Source organism: Mobula birostris, chromosome 2 (assembly GCF_030028105.1).
Source record: "Mobula birostris isolate sMobBir1 chromosome 2, sMobBir1.hap1, whole genome shotgun sequence".
Classification (NCBI taxonomy): Eukaryota; Metazoa; Chordata; class Chondrichthyes; order Myliobatiformes; family Myliobatidae; genus Mobula; species Mobula birostris.
In genome coordinates, this window is record NC_092371.1 from 109,833,357 (window position 1) to 109,849,043 (window position 15,687).

Below are 15,687 nucleotides of genomic sequence, written 5' to 3' on the forward strand. Positions count from 1 at the left end.
ACTTTTGTTGGCGGTGGGGTATAACTTTTCGAGTTTGCCGTGCTCTGATAGTGTTTTAGACGGTGAGTTGTCCTCGCCAGGCGAGGAGGGGAGCTCGCTGCTCCCGAACAGAGCCGAACCTCCAGTGACTTTCCTCCCTGCTCTACTCCGATCTTTCCCACACCGGATAACTCAGATTCCAGGGCCGATCCTGACTGGCGACAAAGGGGATGCTGACCAGCCCAGCGGAGCGGTGGCCGCCTCTCCCGTTTTGTCAATTTTAAAGCAAAATCGGAAGCGATGCGAAGTGAACTAGAAACCCGGCTCTAAGATCACAGCACAGAATTAAAAATCATTGCACCCAGAACCTCGCCCATTCACTTGCACTGATCCAGCAATAAGCATTTGAGGTGGCGGTGCGGGGATACGTCTCTACCAATTTTTTTTAATTTCAAAATATACTTTATTCAAAAATAAATATATACAATAAACCATTCAATAACTTTTCCTCCTTTACATACGTTTCCATTATACTCAGTAAAATATCCGTATTAATAGCCACCCACGTGGTTCAGCTTAGCATATCATTGTTGAGGGGTATACTCCTCGCCCACCGACCCCTCCCGCTCCCACGGGTGGAGAAACCTATACTGTGGTCCTTCCCCACCAAGTTTCAGTGCGTCCCTCAGCACGTACTCCTGCAGCCGAGAGTGTGCCAGTCGGCAGCATTCTCCCACGGACATCTCCATGTGCTGGTAGATCATCAAGTTTCGGGCTGACCAAAGAGCGTCTTTCACCGAGTTGATGATCTGCCAGCAGCACCGGATGTTGGTCTCCGTGTGCGTCCCGGGAACAGCCCGTAGATCAGAGAGTCCTCTGTTACGCAGCTGCTGGGGATAAAACGTGACACTAGCCCGTTCATCCTCCTCCACACCCTCTCTGCGAACTGACAGTGTGCAAAGAGGTGGGTCACAGACTCCTCCTCACTGCAGTCCTCCCGTGGGCAGTGGGGTGCGGGGACGACATTCCGGGCGTACAGGAGGGCTCTGACTGGGAGGGCCCCTCTCACCGCCAGCCAGGCGAGGTCTTGGTGCCTGTTGGTGAGATCTGGCGATGAGGCATTTTGCCAGATGAACTGGACAGTCTGCTCAGGGAACCACCCCACTGTGTCCATCACGTCCTTCTCCTGCAGTGCCTGCAGGACACTTCGTGCCGACCACTGCCTGATGGCCCTGTGGTCAAAGGCGTTCTCCTGGAAGAACTTAGCTACGTAGGACAGGTATGCCGGCAACGACCAGCTGACTGGGGCGTTGCGCGGGAGTGGGGCCAGACCCATCCTTTGTAGCCAGGGCGACAAGTAGAACCTGGGCACATAGTGGTACTTGGTGCCCACATACCTGGGCTCTACACACAACCTGATGCAGCCACATACGAAGCTGGCCATCAGGGTGAGGGCGACATTGGGGACGTTCTTGCTCCCGTTGTCCAGGGACTTGTGCATGACGGTCCGTCTTACCCGCTCCATCTTGGATCCCCAGACGAATCTGAAGACAGCCCGGGTGATTTCCGAGCTGTAGGAGCGGGGGACGGGCCAGACCTGCGCCAAGTACAGCAGCCCTGAGAGCACCTCACACCTGATGACCAGGTTCTTGCCCGTTATCGACAGGGAGCGCCCTCCCCACAGTCCCAGTTTCTGTTTCACCTTGGCAGTCCGCTCCTGCCAGTTCTTGTTGCACGCCTCAGCCCCTCCGAACCAGATCCCCAACACCTTCACGTGGTCAGACCTGATGGTGAAGGGGACGCTGGATCGGTCGGGCCAGTTGCCGAAGAGCGTGGCTTCGCTCTTCGTGCGGTTGACCCTGGCCCCCGACGCTTGCTCGAACTGTTCGCAGGTGCCAATCAACCTGCGAACTGACCTCGGATCAGAGCAGAAGACGGTGACGTCGTCCATGTACAGGGAGGTTTTCACTTGGGTCCCTCCACTGCCTGGCAGCGTCACCCCTCTTATGCCCTCATCCCTCCTGATGGCTTCCGCAAAGGGTTCTATGCAGCAGACAAACAAGACAGGGGAGAGGGGACAACCCTGCCTGACTCCAGACCTGATGGGGAAGCTGTCTGTTTCCCACCCGTTGACCTGGACTGCACTACGGATGTCTGTGTAGAGCAGTCTGATCCAATTCCGGATACCCTCCCCAAATCCCATTTTGGAGAGCACGTCCGCCATGTACGTGTGCGATATCCTGTCGAAGGCTTTCTCCTGGTCCAAGCTGACCAGGCAGGCGTCCACCCCCCTGTCCTGCACGTAGGCGATGGTGTCCCTCAGCAGCGCGAGGCTGTCTGAGATCTTCCTGCCCGGTACAGCACAGGTTTGGTCCGGGTGGATCACCTGTCCCAGAGCAGATTTGACCCTGTTGGCGATAGCCTTGGACAGGATCTTGTAGTCCACATTCAGGAGAGAGATGGGTCTCCAATTTCTAATGTCCTCCCTTTCCCCCTTCTGCTTGTAGATGAGGGTGATGATGCCCTTCCTCATGGACTCAGACATACTGCCGGCCAGAAGCATAGCGTTGTACACTTCCAGCAGGTCTGGGCCCATCCAGTTCCACAGAGCCGAGTACAACTCAGCTGGTAAGCCATCGCTTCCGGGAGTCTTACCCGACCCAAAGGAACAGATGGAGCCTGTCAGCTCGTCCAGGGTCAGTGGCTGATCCAGACTCTCCCGCTTGCCGTCGTCTAAGACCTGCGTGATAGACGACAGGAAGTTGCGGGAGGCTGTGGATTCTGTGGCCTTTTCGTCGTACAGACCGGCATAGAAGGACTTGCAGATCCTCAGTATGTCGGTCTGCGAGGACGCGACTGAGCCGTCCTCTTCCTTAAGGTTGTGGATCACAGAGCTCCCCCTGTGCACCTTTTGGAAGAAGAAGCGTGAGCACGTCTCGTCCTGCTCCACGGTTTGGACCCTTGACCGGAAGATGATCTTGGAGGATTCAGCGGCGAGGTGCTGGGCTTGCCGGCCCTTCACCTCTCGCAATTCCTCCCTGACATCCACCCCCTTCGACTGCAGAAGGAGAAGTTGCTGCAAATCTGTCTGGAGTTTACGCAGTTCCCTCTGCTCCTGCCTTGCCTTCTGGATACCCTTGCGGATGAAGAACCTCTTAATGTTCTCCTTGGTGGCTTCCCACCAGTGAACCGGGGAATCAAAGAAGGCTTTCAAGGTTCTCCAACCTGTGTACTCCCTCTCTAGTTCCTCGATGTTCTCTGGGGTCAGCAGCTTTACGTTCAGCTTCCACGTCCCCCTGCCTGCCTTCTGGTCCTCCCGTAAGCAACAGGTGGCTCTCAGAAGGCAGTGGTCAGGGAAGAACACCGGCGTGACGTCGGTGGACCTGACCGTGAGGGACTCAGACAGGAAGAGGAAGTCGATCCGGGAGCGGGCTGAGCCGTCCGATCGTGTCCAGGTGGCTTGCGGCTGTGCTCCACCTGTGGGGGTGCCAAAGGCGTCGCGCAGCTTGGCTGTCTTCACCGTTTCCCTCAGGAGTCTAAAGGTACTGTCCAGCCTGCCGGGTCCTCCAGCTGCATCAATGGTGCAGTTGAAGTCTCCGGCCAGAACGACCGGCTGGGACGTCACCAGCAGCTGTCGAGCTGTCGGAGCTGCTCGAAGACGGCCAGCCGCTCGCTCCGCACGGGGGAGTTGTACACGTTGATCAGCCGGAGCGGAGTGCCCCGGTACTTGACGTCTGCTACCAGGAGGCGCCCCGCAACCACCTCTTTAACTTGGGTGATTGAGAAGTTGCCTCCCCGCAGCAGAATCCCCAGGCCGGAAGCGCGACAATCGTTGCCCCCCGACCACACAGACAAACCTTTTTTCCCACCACCGTGACCACCTCCGGTAGTTACGGAGATGTGGTAGTCCACACTCCTGGAGGAAGGTCACGTCGGCCTTTACAGTGTCCAGGTACTGGAGCGTGCTGACGCATCGCCCAGTACTCTTCAAACTTCGCACATTCAAGCACGCCAATTTAAGGTCTGCCATCGTTGTAAGTCCTTTATTTTGGCTGCTCTCCGTCCTCACCCTTGCCATCCTGAGCCTTCATTCCCACCGCCTTTGTGAAGTTTTCCACCTCCTGTGGGCTCAGGTACTGCTGGTAGTACTCCTCCGTGTGTGGCCGTTCTGGTTCTGGGCCCAGGGGGTTGTTGACTTCCTGGGCTGCTTCCCCTTCCGGCTGCTGGGTGCCAGCCGTGGCTCTGCTCCCGGATTCCCGGAGCTGTGTCTGTCGGCTGCTCACCGCCTCCTGTACTTGGGGGGTGGCCAGCAGACTTTCTTCCTCCTCTCTCCTCCTCTCCACCTGTTCTGCCAGCCGCTTCTTCCGCTGGGGCTGCTGGCCTCCCCCAACTCCTTCCTCCTCTGAAGAGGACAGGGTACCAGAGGCTGTGTGGTTCCCTGCCCTTTTCTTGCTTTGCTCTGCCTTCTGTTGCTTGGCCGCCGCCTTTTGGGTCTTTTTGCGTTTTACGACCTTCCATTCCGTTTCCACCTCAGCTCTCCCCTCCTCCATGGACTCCTGCTCATCATTTGCCTGGTCCTGGAGGGTCTGCAGTGGGGTGGCAGGTCTTGGGGTGCTTGCACCTTCCTCCCTGGTCTCGTCATCCGTCCTGTCGGGTGCCTCATCTGCAGCGCTGGCGGGTACGTCTGCAGCTGCCTGGGCCCTTTCAGGGCCAGCACCTCCCCTGGTTGCCTGTGCGTAGGTGCCCCCACGCTTCGGGCAGGCTCTGTACAGGTGGCCAGCCTGTCCACAAAGGTTGCAGGACTTGGCCTGCGTGCAGTCTTTGGTCAGGTGGCCTTCCATTTTACAGTTCTTGCACATCACCACCCTGCACTGGGCTGCGATGTGCCCTTCCTTGCCGCAGTTTCGGCACACCCTGGGTTGTCCCGCGTACACCATGTACCCTCGGTTCCCTCCGATGGCGAAGACAGGGGGGGGGGGGTGGATGACGCCGCCATTGGAATCCAACCTCAGCTTCACCTTCACCTGCCGTTTGCTGGTCCAGATTCCCAGTCCGTCCTTCACGTCCGCTGGTGTTCCTACGCTCTCCACATACCAAGCGAGGAATCTACCAATGGACGTGTAAGACGCTCCTTCCCTCTGGTAGTCTGCAGGTCACCCACGGGCAAGGTGTAGCCTCCCCTCCCCTCTCTTCAGGGTCACGGGAGGCCATGGGATCTGGTGGTGGATGGTCGTATGAGCAGCTGGTGCATATCACAGGTCCTGGTTAAGCGACCACTGATGCCAGGCAGACAATCTCTGAAGGGTTTTGATAAAGCTGGTGTTAAAAGTTCATGCAAAGTCACAAATAGAAGGGTTGTGTGTGGTGGTTGTAATCTTCTGAGGTGTGTCTATTTCAATGCAAGGAGTATTGTGGGGAAGGCTGATGAGCTGAGGGCGTGGATTGACACATGGAATTACGACATTATAGCCATTAGTGAAACTTGGCTACAGGAGGGGCAGGACTAGGCAGCTTAATGTTCCAGGGTTCCGATGTTTCAGACGTGACAGAGGCAGAGGAATAAAGGGTGGGGCGGGGGGTGGCATTGCTAGTCAGAGAAAATGTTACAGCAGTGCTCAGGCAGGACAGATTAGAGGGCTTGTCTACTGAGTCCTTATGGGTGGAGCTGGGAAACAAGAAAGGTATGACCACATTAATAGAGTTGTATTATAGACCACCCAATAGTCAGTGAGAATTGGAGGAGCAAATCTGCAGAGAGACAGCAGACAACTGCAGGAAACATAAAGTTGTGATAGTAGGGGATTTTAATTTTCCACATACTGATTGGGACTCCCATACTGTTAAAGGTCTAGACAGGTTAGAGTTTATAAAATGTGTTCAGGAAAGTTTCCTGGATCAATATATAGAGGTACCAACTAGAGAGGATGCAATATTAGATCTCCTATTAGGAAACGAGTTAGGACAGGTGACGGAAGTGTGTGTAGGGGAACACTTAGGCTCCAGTGATCATAACACCATTAGTTTCAACTTGATCATGGATAAAGATAGATCTGGTCCTCGGGTTGAGGTCTGAAACTGGTAAAAGGCCAAATTTGAAGAAATGAGAAAGGATCTAAAAAGCATGAATTGGGACAGGGTGTTCTCTGGCAAGGATGTGATTGGGAAGTGGGAGGCTTTCAAAGGAGAAATTTTGAGAGTGCAGAGTTTGTATGTTTCTGTCAGGATTAAAGGCAAAGCGATTAAGTCCATGGTCCACGTTCCGGTTCACGGTCCGGTCCGTGGACTCCAGACTCCAGGTCTTCTGGCTGTCCCTTGTTTCAGTTGGGCTTAATCATAGGCACCTGATGCTCGTCTTGGGGCTGGGAATGTAAGTGGCCCTGGGATCAAGTGTGGGTGCTGTGTCTTCACAAAGGTACCAGTAGATATAGGTAGGTCACTGTTTGCAGTTGATGGGGCCTTGTGGAAAAGAGGCAGGAACATGGAGCATATAATCAGGAAACTACAAGGAGCAATTGATGAAGTGGTGGAGTGGGGTTATGATTGGGGATGTAGATTTTCAGTAGAAAAAACTCAAATTGTATTTCTCACCAGGAAAAGAATTGAGGTAGGGATGAAGTTAAGGATGTATGAGATTGAATTAGAAAGGGTTGGATCATTTAAATTTCTGGGAGTTATATTTGATTTACGATTAACATGGGCAGACCATAATCGGGAAGGTTGAGCAGAAATGTAAAAAGGTAATAAATGTGATGAGATGTTTGACTGGTATGGAATGGGGAGCAAGTTGTTCGGTGTTGAAGAGAGTGTATGTGGCTTTAGTAAAATTGTGTTGGACTATGGAAATTTGGCATATGGATCAGCAGCTAGGTCTTTTATAAGGAAACTGGATGTGATTCAGGCTCAGGCTTTGAGAGCGTGCAATGGGGCTTTTAAAACATCACCAGTATCAGCCCTACAGGTAGAAATGGGAGTAATGCCTTTGGAACTAAGAAGGATGCAATTGATGGCAAACTACTGGGCTAATTTGCAGGGGCACAATGATTCTCACTCTGCTAAAGGAGTGTTGCAGGAGTGCTGGGAAAATGGGAGGTTTCAGAGGGATGACTTTAGTCGAGTAGGGAATGATATTGCTAAACAATGCAAAGTGTTTTATCTAAGGATAAGTCCTTCAGTAGTTTATCCGGTTGTAGCTCCGTAGAAGCTTATATGGCCTGACATAGACTGGCATTTGTTAGAGGTAAAAAGGAAAGGAAAATATAAAACTGATTTGGTAAGTGCATTTAACTGTCATGTGATGGAAAAGTACAGTGATTATACTCTGATTTATATGGATCAGAGATTTATAAGGAACCTGAAACAGGAGTGACAGGGTTTGGGGTGCCTATACCGGCAAAAGAAATTGGAATCAGCAGAAGAACATCTAATAAGTTAGGGGTGTATACAGTGGAGATGCTGGCAGTGTTGGTTGCGTTGCAATGGGTGCAGAAAGCCGGACAAGTCAAAGTGTTGATATGCTCAGATTCATCCTCAGTTCTAGCAAGTTTAAGGTCTTTTCACTCAAACAGTCGACAAGATGTACTTTATGAAGTCCTTCAGTCAGTCACAAGAATTGCAAATCAGGGAGGTCAGGTAAAATTTCTATGGGTTCCAGCACAAGTTGGGGTGAAGGGGAATGAGAGGGTGGATGAGTTGGCAAAGAGGGCGTTAAAGAAAGAAAATATAGAAATGCACATTAGTATCAGTAAAGCAGAGGTTAAGTGTGTAATCTGAGGAAAAAATCAACCAAATGTGGCAAGAAAGATGGGACGGAGGGGAAAGGGAGGCATTTATATCAAATACAATAAAAGGGTTGCAGGTACTAGGGTAGGTAGTGGATACAGAAGAGAAGAAACTGTGTGGACTAGGTTAAGGCTGGGGCACTCTGCATTAAACAAAACATTGAAAATGATAGGGAAACACCAGACAGGATTGTGTAGGAATGTCAGGAAGATGAGTCAGTAGAACATGTAGTTCTGAGTTGCAGGAAGTATGGGATACAGAGAGAGATGATGAGAATTAATCCAAGGGAATTGGGGGTGCAGGAATTCACATTAAAAGGGTTGCTAGACATGGGTGAGAGAGCACAGGTTAGGGTATTTTTTAGCTGTCTTAAGGGGTACGGGGGTTTTTTATAGGATATGACGGATAAACGGGAATAGGGTACTAGGATGGCCAAAGATGGGAGGATAAAGTGTAGGTTAGGGTATGTGTGGGTGTGTGATTGGGTGAGGGGATTTAGAATGTAAGTCTATTGCACACTCTGGAGCAGAAGGTGGCAGTAATGCACCATTAAGCTGGGTGCCAACCGCTGTAAAACAAGATGGAGAGAGAGAGTGTGGGTGCTGGTTCATCTCGTCAGTATCCCCTTGGAGCAACCCGCCGGTGGAAGGCTAGAGCAGTCCTTCGTGATCTCTAGGCCTGGATGGAAGACCACCCTTTCATGAAGCCTTGTTGTCTCTAGTTGGAGCAGTCATCGTGGTATGGATTCGGCCGTTTCTGGGGCCAGCTAAGTGGCCATCTGCCGCTCCGAGCTGGATAAGGATTCGGCAGTTTCTGTAGCCAAGTTGCTGGCTGCACCGAGACTCGGAGCCACCCCGGATTGAGCTCCCTTCCTGTCCTTTGCCTCCGTTGGGTAAGCCAGGCCATCTTTGCAGTTACCCTGAGGCTGGTCTATGCCCTTCCCCTCTCCATCTGAATCCCTGACAGTTTCCTCTGTGGTTTACCTTGACAGTCATCCCAGTCCCACACCCTAGTAAGCATTTCGGCCCGGTGTCCAAGGAAGGGGTCCGGCCCTGCGAAAGCATCCCGGCCCCGTGTTCCAAGAAGGAGTACCTCGTCTTGCCCAGGAGTGTTGTAGCCAAGCCTTGAAGAACCCAAGCCTCACCCAGTCCTGTAGCCACGTCATGTCCTTGCCTAGTTCTGGGGTCCGAGCCTGAGTCAAGACCCAGGTTCTGGGTCCTTATCCAGTATCTGGTTCAGAGTCCAAGCCCAGGCTCCTAGTTCCCAGTTCCTTGTCCTGGTCCCGCTTTCCCAGCCAAAGTCCTAGCCCAAGTCTGTGTTCCTGTCCCAGCTCCTAGTCTGTGGCCAGTCCCGTCACTAACTCTAGTCCAGTGCAATTCCCAGTTCTTCAGTGTCTGTGTCGTGCATTTGGATACGGCCTTCAACGTCCCCTTATAACAGAACCTTGGTTCTCAAGGGATATTGGAACTCTGATAAAGAAGAAGAGAGAGATGTATGACATGTATAGGAAACAGGGAGCAAATAAGGTGCTTGAGGAGTATAAAAAGTGCAAAAAAATACTTAAGAAAGAAATCAGGAGGGATAAAAGAAGACATGAGGTTGCTTTGGCAGTCAAGGTGAAGGATAATCCAAAGAGCTTTTACAGGTATATTAAGAGCAAAAGGATAGTCCTCAAAAATTGGTCCTCTTGAAGGTCAGAGTGGTCGGCTATGTATGGAACCAAAAGAAACGGGGGAGATCTGAGATGGGTTTTTTGCTTCTGTATTTACTAAGGAAACTGGCATGGAGTCAATGGAAATAAGGCAAACAAGTAGTGAGGTCATGGAACCTATATGGATTGAAGAAGAGGAGGTGCTTGCTATCTTGAGGCAAATCAGAGTAGATAAATCCCCAGGACCTGACAGGGTGTTCCCTCGGACCTTGAAGGAGACTAGTGTTGAAATTGCAGGGGCCCTGGCAGATGTATTTAAAATGTCGGTATCTACGGGTGAGGTGCCGGAGGATTGTTGTTCCGTTGTTTAAAAAAGGCTCTAGAAGTAATCCGGGAAATTATAGGCCGGTAAGTTTGATGTCGGTAGTAGGTAAATTATTGGAAGGAGTACTAAGAGACAGGATCTACAAATATTTGGATAGACAGGGACTTATTAGGGAGAGTCAACATGGCTATGTGCATGTAAGGTCATGTTTAACCAATCTATTGGAGTTGTTCGAGGAGGTTACCAGGATGAAGGGAAGGCAGTGGATATTGTCTACATGGACTTCAGTTAGGCCTTTGACAAGGTCCCGCACGGGAGGTTAGTTAGGAAGATTCAGTTGCTAGGTATACATGGAGAGGTAGTCAATTGGATTCGATATTGGCTCAATGGAAGAAGCCAGAGAGTGGTAGTGGAGGATTGCTTCTCTGAGTAGAGGCCTGTGACTAGTGGTGTGCCACAGGGATCAGTGCTGGGTCCACTGTTATTTGTCATCTATATCAATGATCTGGATGGTAATATGGTAAATTGGATCAGCAAATTTGCTGATGATACAAAGATTGAAGGTGTAGTGGACAGTGAGGAAGGTTTTCAAAGCTTGCAGAGGGTTATGGACCAGCTGGGAAAATGGGCTGAAAAATGGCAGATGGAGTTTAATACAGATAAGTGTGAGGTATTGCACTTTGGAAGGACAAACCAAAGTAGAACATACAAGGTAAACGGCAGGGCACTGAGGAGTGCAGTAGAACAGAGGGATCTGGGAATACAGATACAAAATTCCCTAAAAGTGGCGTCACAGGTAGCTAGGGTTGTAAAGAGAGCTTTTGGTACATTGGCCTTTATAAATCAAAGTATTGAGTATAAGAGTTGGAATGTTATGATGAGGTTGTATAAGGCATTGCTGAGGCCGAATTTGGAGTATTGTCTGCAGTTTTGGTCACCAAATTACAGGAAGGATATTAATAAGGTTGAAAGAGTGCAGAGAAGATTTACAAGGAAGTTGCTGGGACTTGAGAAACTCAGTTACAGAGAAAGGTTGAATAGGTTAGACTTTATTCCCTGGAGCATAGAAGAATGAGGGGAGATTTGATACAGATATATAAAATTATGATGGGTATAGATAGAGTGAATGCAAGCAGGCTTTTTCCACTGAGGCTAGGGGAGAAAAAAAACAGAGGACATGGGTTAAGGGTGAAGGAGGAGAAGTTTAAGCAAACAATAGGAGGGGCTTCTTCACACAGAGGTGGGAGTGTGGAATGAGCTGCCAGATGAAGTGGTAAATGCGGGCTCACTTTTAACATTTCAGAAAAACTTGGACAGGTACATGGATGAGAGGTGTATGAAGGGATATGGTCCAGGTGCAGGTCAGTGACTCCAGGCAGAAAAATGGTTCGGCACAGCCAAGAAGGGCCAAAAGGCCTGTTTCTGTGCTGTAATGTTCTATGGTTCTATGGTTCTATCTGTCTTGTAAAGACACTGCCCAGAAGAAGGTAATGGCAAACCTCTTCTGTCGAAAAATTTATACCCTTGGATAAGACCATGATCGCCCATGTAATACACAGGGCAGATAATGATGATGATGCTGATACTATATAGAACCTTGAGGTTCATCTTTCTACAGGTAGCCACTAAACAAAGAGACCCAAAAGAACCCATTAGAAAAATATCTGGCCACTTTGTGAGGTGTCCATACATTAGTGTGTGTTCCCCATGTGGATTGATTATTTACCTACATCTGCCCATTGTGTGTGTGTGTGTGTGTTTGTGTGTGTGTGTGTGTGTGTGAGAGAGAGAGAGAGAGATTTCCATTTCCCCTTTTAATATCTATTATCCACATGCTATGTGTCACCATAGATATCGGTAGCGTAGTGGTTAGCACAACGCTTTATGGTGCAGGTGATCCGGGTTCAATTCCCACTGCTGCCTGTAAGAAGTTTTGAACATTCTCTCGATGATTGTATTTCTCCCGCAGTCTGAACATGCACTGGTCGGTAGGTTAATTAGTGGTTGTAAATTGTCCTGTGGTTAGGCTAGGGTTAAATTGGAGGTTGCTGATTGGCATGGCTCGAGGGGCCAGGACAGCCTATTTCACACTGTATAAATAAATATGCCTTCTATATACATTTACGTATAACACTGATTCTGTGAATTGAGTACATTCTCCTGTGCAATATTTACATGCTGGTGCCCATTCCCTGCATGGACTGTTTTTTAAATTATTTGTGTCCATTCCCACATAGTTAATGGGGTATGTGTGTTTGTTCTCTTTTGCAGAAGACCACGAGCATGTCCACCACTCAAACACCCACTATGTCCACCCATCAAGCATCCACTATGACCAACACGGGCACCACTAGTGGCACTGGTACAGGAGGCTTCAGACTGCATTCGTTCAACTGGCTGTTCCTCCCCCTCACCATCACTGCCACCATATTCTACCTCTCCTGCTAAAGGCTGCTTTGGCCTCACTTGGCTACGAGGCAGCACATCATTCAAACATCAGCTCAACACCATGGAGCTCATGATGGGTGTACAGCTCAGCAACTGGATTTCAAACGTTATTCTGTTGTTCCTCTCGTTTCCTGAAGACCAAATCATCATTGGTGAATATCACCTTTGAGTTCACTTCGCTGGTGTGAAGTGATCACGTTGAACTGAAATGAATTTGTTAGTCCCTTCTCTCACTCTCTGTCTCTGTTTCTCTCTGCCGCTCTCTGCCTCTCTCTCTCTCTCTCTCTCTCTTTCCTTCTTTATCTCTTTGCTGCTGAACTGAGCTGCCCTGATAGTTACCAGGAAGAATGATTCGAAGAGCTTTCTGTCGACACTCTGCCCATGTACTGCATCTCTCTTTTTGTTCTGTGTAAATAATTTGACTAATTAACCAGCAATTTTCTGTTGAAACGAGGCCTGGTGAGACCTTTAATTCTCCAGGAAGCCACTCATTCGATAATAATAATAATGGACACTTAGAGAAAGCATGCTGAAGATCAGTGGGGCTGTAGAGAGAACCAGACCCGTCAAACTTCAGTGCGAGGATACGCTCCTGGCTGATGCCAAGATTGGATTTTACCAACACACACACACACACACATACAGAGTCACACACACTTACTGCTAGAGAATGTTCAATTCTGTTATAAGTTTAATTTTTTAATATTTTAGGACTTTTAGGGAGGTAATGGATCACATATTTATTGGATATAAATATTTAGAGCTACCTCTTTATCATCTGGTTTTTAAAATTGAAAACTAAAATGATACAGTATTGTGCAAAAGTCTTAGGTACCCATATATAGCTGAGTTGCCCAAAACCTTCGCACAGAACTATAGTAATTTTATGTATTGCACTGTACTACTGCCGCAAAAAAAATTCATGACACATGTGAGTGATGATAAATCTGATTCTGATACGGTCTCTATTGTGTACTGAGATTGAAGGGGGAATCATGGTTGGGAAAAGGAGGAGGGAGTGGGAAGCACCAGAGAGACATTTCATAATGACCAATTGTTTGGAAGCAAATAACCTTGATGGTGTCCCAGGGCTGGGCACGTCTGCAGCTGCACCATTGCCCCCACCGTTTCTGCTCCATGTTGACAGACAGTACTGTGCAAAAGCCTTGGGCACCCTAAGAAAGTGTGTGTTTGTGTGTGAAATTCTGAATTCGTAAGGAAATGAGAACTACAGATTCTGAATGCCACCATCCCTTTAAATGACTGTAGTCAGTGAGTTTGGCTCCTCGGACTGACACGGACCCATGGTTCCATGGTACTGAAATGTCCAAATAAAATTTCTGGTAATGTCTTAAAAGACAACTTTGTTTCATATCTGGTTCATTTTTAGTTGCACTAATGGCATTTGGCAAGTATGGAATTTGCTGATTACACTTCTGATAACATTTACTTCTGCTGTAACCAATTTCTAGATGTGGTAATTCATAGCATTTTGTTTTGGAACAAAATCTACAAGTTTATTGTGTGTATAATTAACTGTTGTGATTGCCGATTTAAAAGTAAATATTGCATTAAAGGGGACTTTAATGATCTCTCTGCTGTATATAAAAGGTACTGGAAATCATTTAAAGAATCAGATATTTAAGCTTTGCCTCAAGCTAATTTGGAAAATTAAAAAAAGGATTCTTGAATTATTTCAATAAACTAATTAATTATAAAAATAAACTATGTGCTGTGAGATGGTGTAGGTCATTATACCGACTGCCTTGACTGGAAAATGCATTCTTCAATTCCAAGATGAGTACGTCAAAAGTAAGGACAGATTCTGAACACCCTGTCATAGAACATAGAATAGTATGGCACAGTACAGGGCCTTTGGCCCACATTGTTGTGCTGACCCTCAAATCCTGCCTCCCATATAAGCCCCCACCTTAAATTCCTCCATATACCTGTCTAGTAGTCTCTTAAACTTCACTAGTGTATCTGCCTCCACCACTGACTCAGGCAGTGCATTCCACGCACCAACCACTCTCTGAGCAAAAAACTTTCCTCTAATATCCCCCTTGAACTTCCCACCCCTTACCTTAAAGCCATGTCCTCTTGTATTGAGCAGTGGTGCCCTGGGGAAGAGGTGCTGGCTATCCACTCTATCTATTCCTCTTAATATCTTGTACACCTCTATCATGTTTCCTCTCATCCTCCTTCTCTCTCTGATCATAATCCATACTCTCTAAACCAGTCAACATCTTGGTAAATCTCCTCTGTACCCTTTCCAATGCTTCCACATCCTTCCTATAGTGAAGCGACTAGAACTGGACACAGTACTCCAAGTGTGGCCTAACCAGAGTTTTATAGAGCTGCATCATTACATCGCGACTCTTAAACTCTATCCCTCAACTTATGAAAGCTAACACCCCATAAGCTTTCTTAACTACCCTATCTACCTGTGAGGCAACTTTCAGGGATCTGTGGACATGTACCCCCAGATCCTTCTGCTCCTCCACACTACCAAGTATCCTGCCATTTACTTTGTACTCTGCCTTGGAGTTTGTCCTTCCAAAGTGTACCACCTCACACTTCTCCGGGTTGAACTCCATCTGCCACTTCTCAGCCCACTTCTGCAACCTATCAATGTCTCTCTGCAATCTTCGACAATCCTCTACACTATCTACAACACCAACAACCTTTGTGTCATCTGCAAACTTGCCAACCCACCCTTCTACCCCCACATCCAGGTCATTAATAAAAATCACGAAAAGTAGAGGTCCCAGTACCGATCCTTGTGGGACACCACTAGTCACGACCCTCCAATCCGAATGTACTCTCTCCACCACAACCCTCTGCCTTCTGCAGGCAGGCTAATTCTGAATCCACCTGGCCAAACTTCCCTGGATCCCATGCCTTCTGACTTTCTGAATAAGCCTACCGTGTGGAACCTTGTCAAATGCCTTACTAAAATGCATATAGATCACATCCACTGCACTACCCTCATCTATATGCCTGGTCACCTCCTCAAAGAACTCTATTAGGCTTGTTAGACACGATCTGCCCTTCACATAGCCATGTTGACTGTCCCCGATCAGACCATGATTCTCTAAATGCCCATAGATCCCATCTCTAAGAATCTTTTCCAACAGCTTTCCCACCACAGATGTAAGGCTCACTGGTCTATAATTACCTGGACTACCCCTACTACCTTTTTTGAACAAGGGGACAACATTCGCCTCCCTCCAATCCTCCGGTATCATTCCCGTAGACAACGAGGACATAAAGATCCTAGCCAGAGGCTCAGCAATCTCTTCCCTCACCTCATGGAGCGACCTGGGGAATATTCCGCCAGGCTCCAGGGACTTATCCGTCTTAATGTATTTTAACAACTCCAACACCCCCTCTCCCTTAATATCAACATGCTCCAGAACATCAACCTCACTCATATTGTCCTCACCATCATCAAGTTCCTTCTCGTTGGTAAATACCGAAGAGAAGTATTCATCAAGGATCTTGC

General features: G+C 48.5%; 1 long non-coding RNA gene across 1 annotated transcript; it reads left to right on the forward strand.

The window, feature by feature from the left end:
* Positions 1-3,381: 3,381 nt before the first annotated feature.
* LOC140208875 (uncharacterized) lies at positions 3,382-13,907 on the forward strand. Its single transcript, XR_011888966.1, has 2 exons — positions 3,382-3,521; positions 12,006-13,907. It is a non-coding gene; the product is annotated as an uncharacterized lncRNA (long non-coding RNA).
* The last annotated feature ends 1,780 nt before the right edge of the window (positions 13,908-15,687 follow it).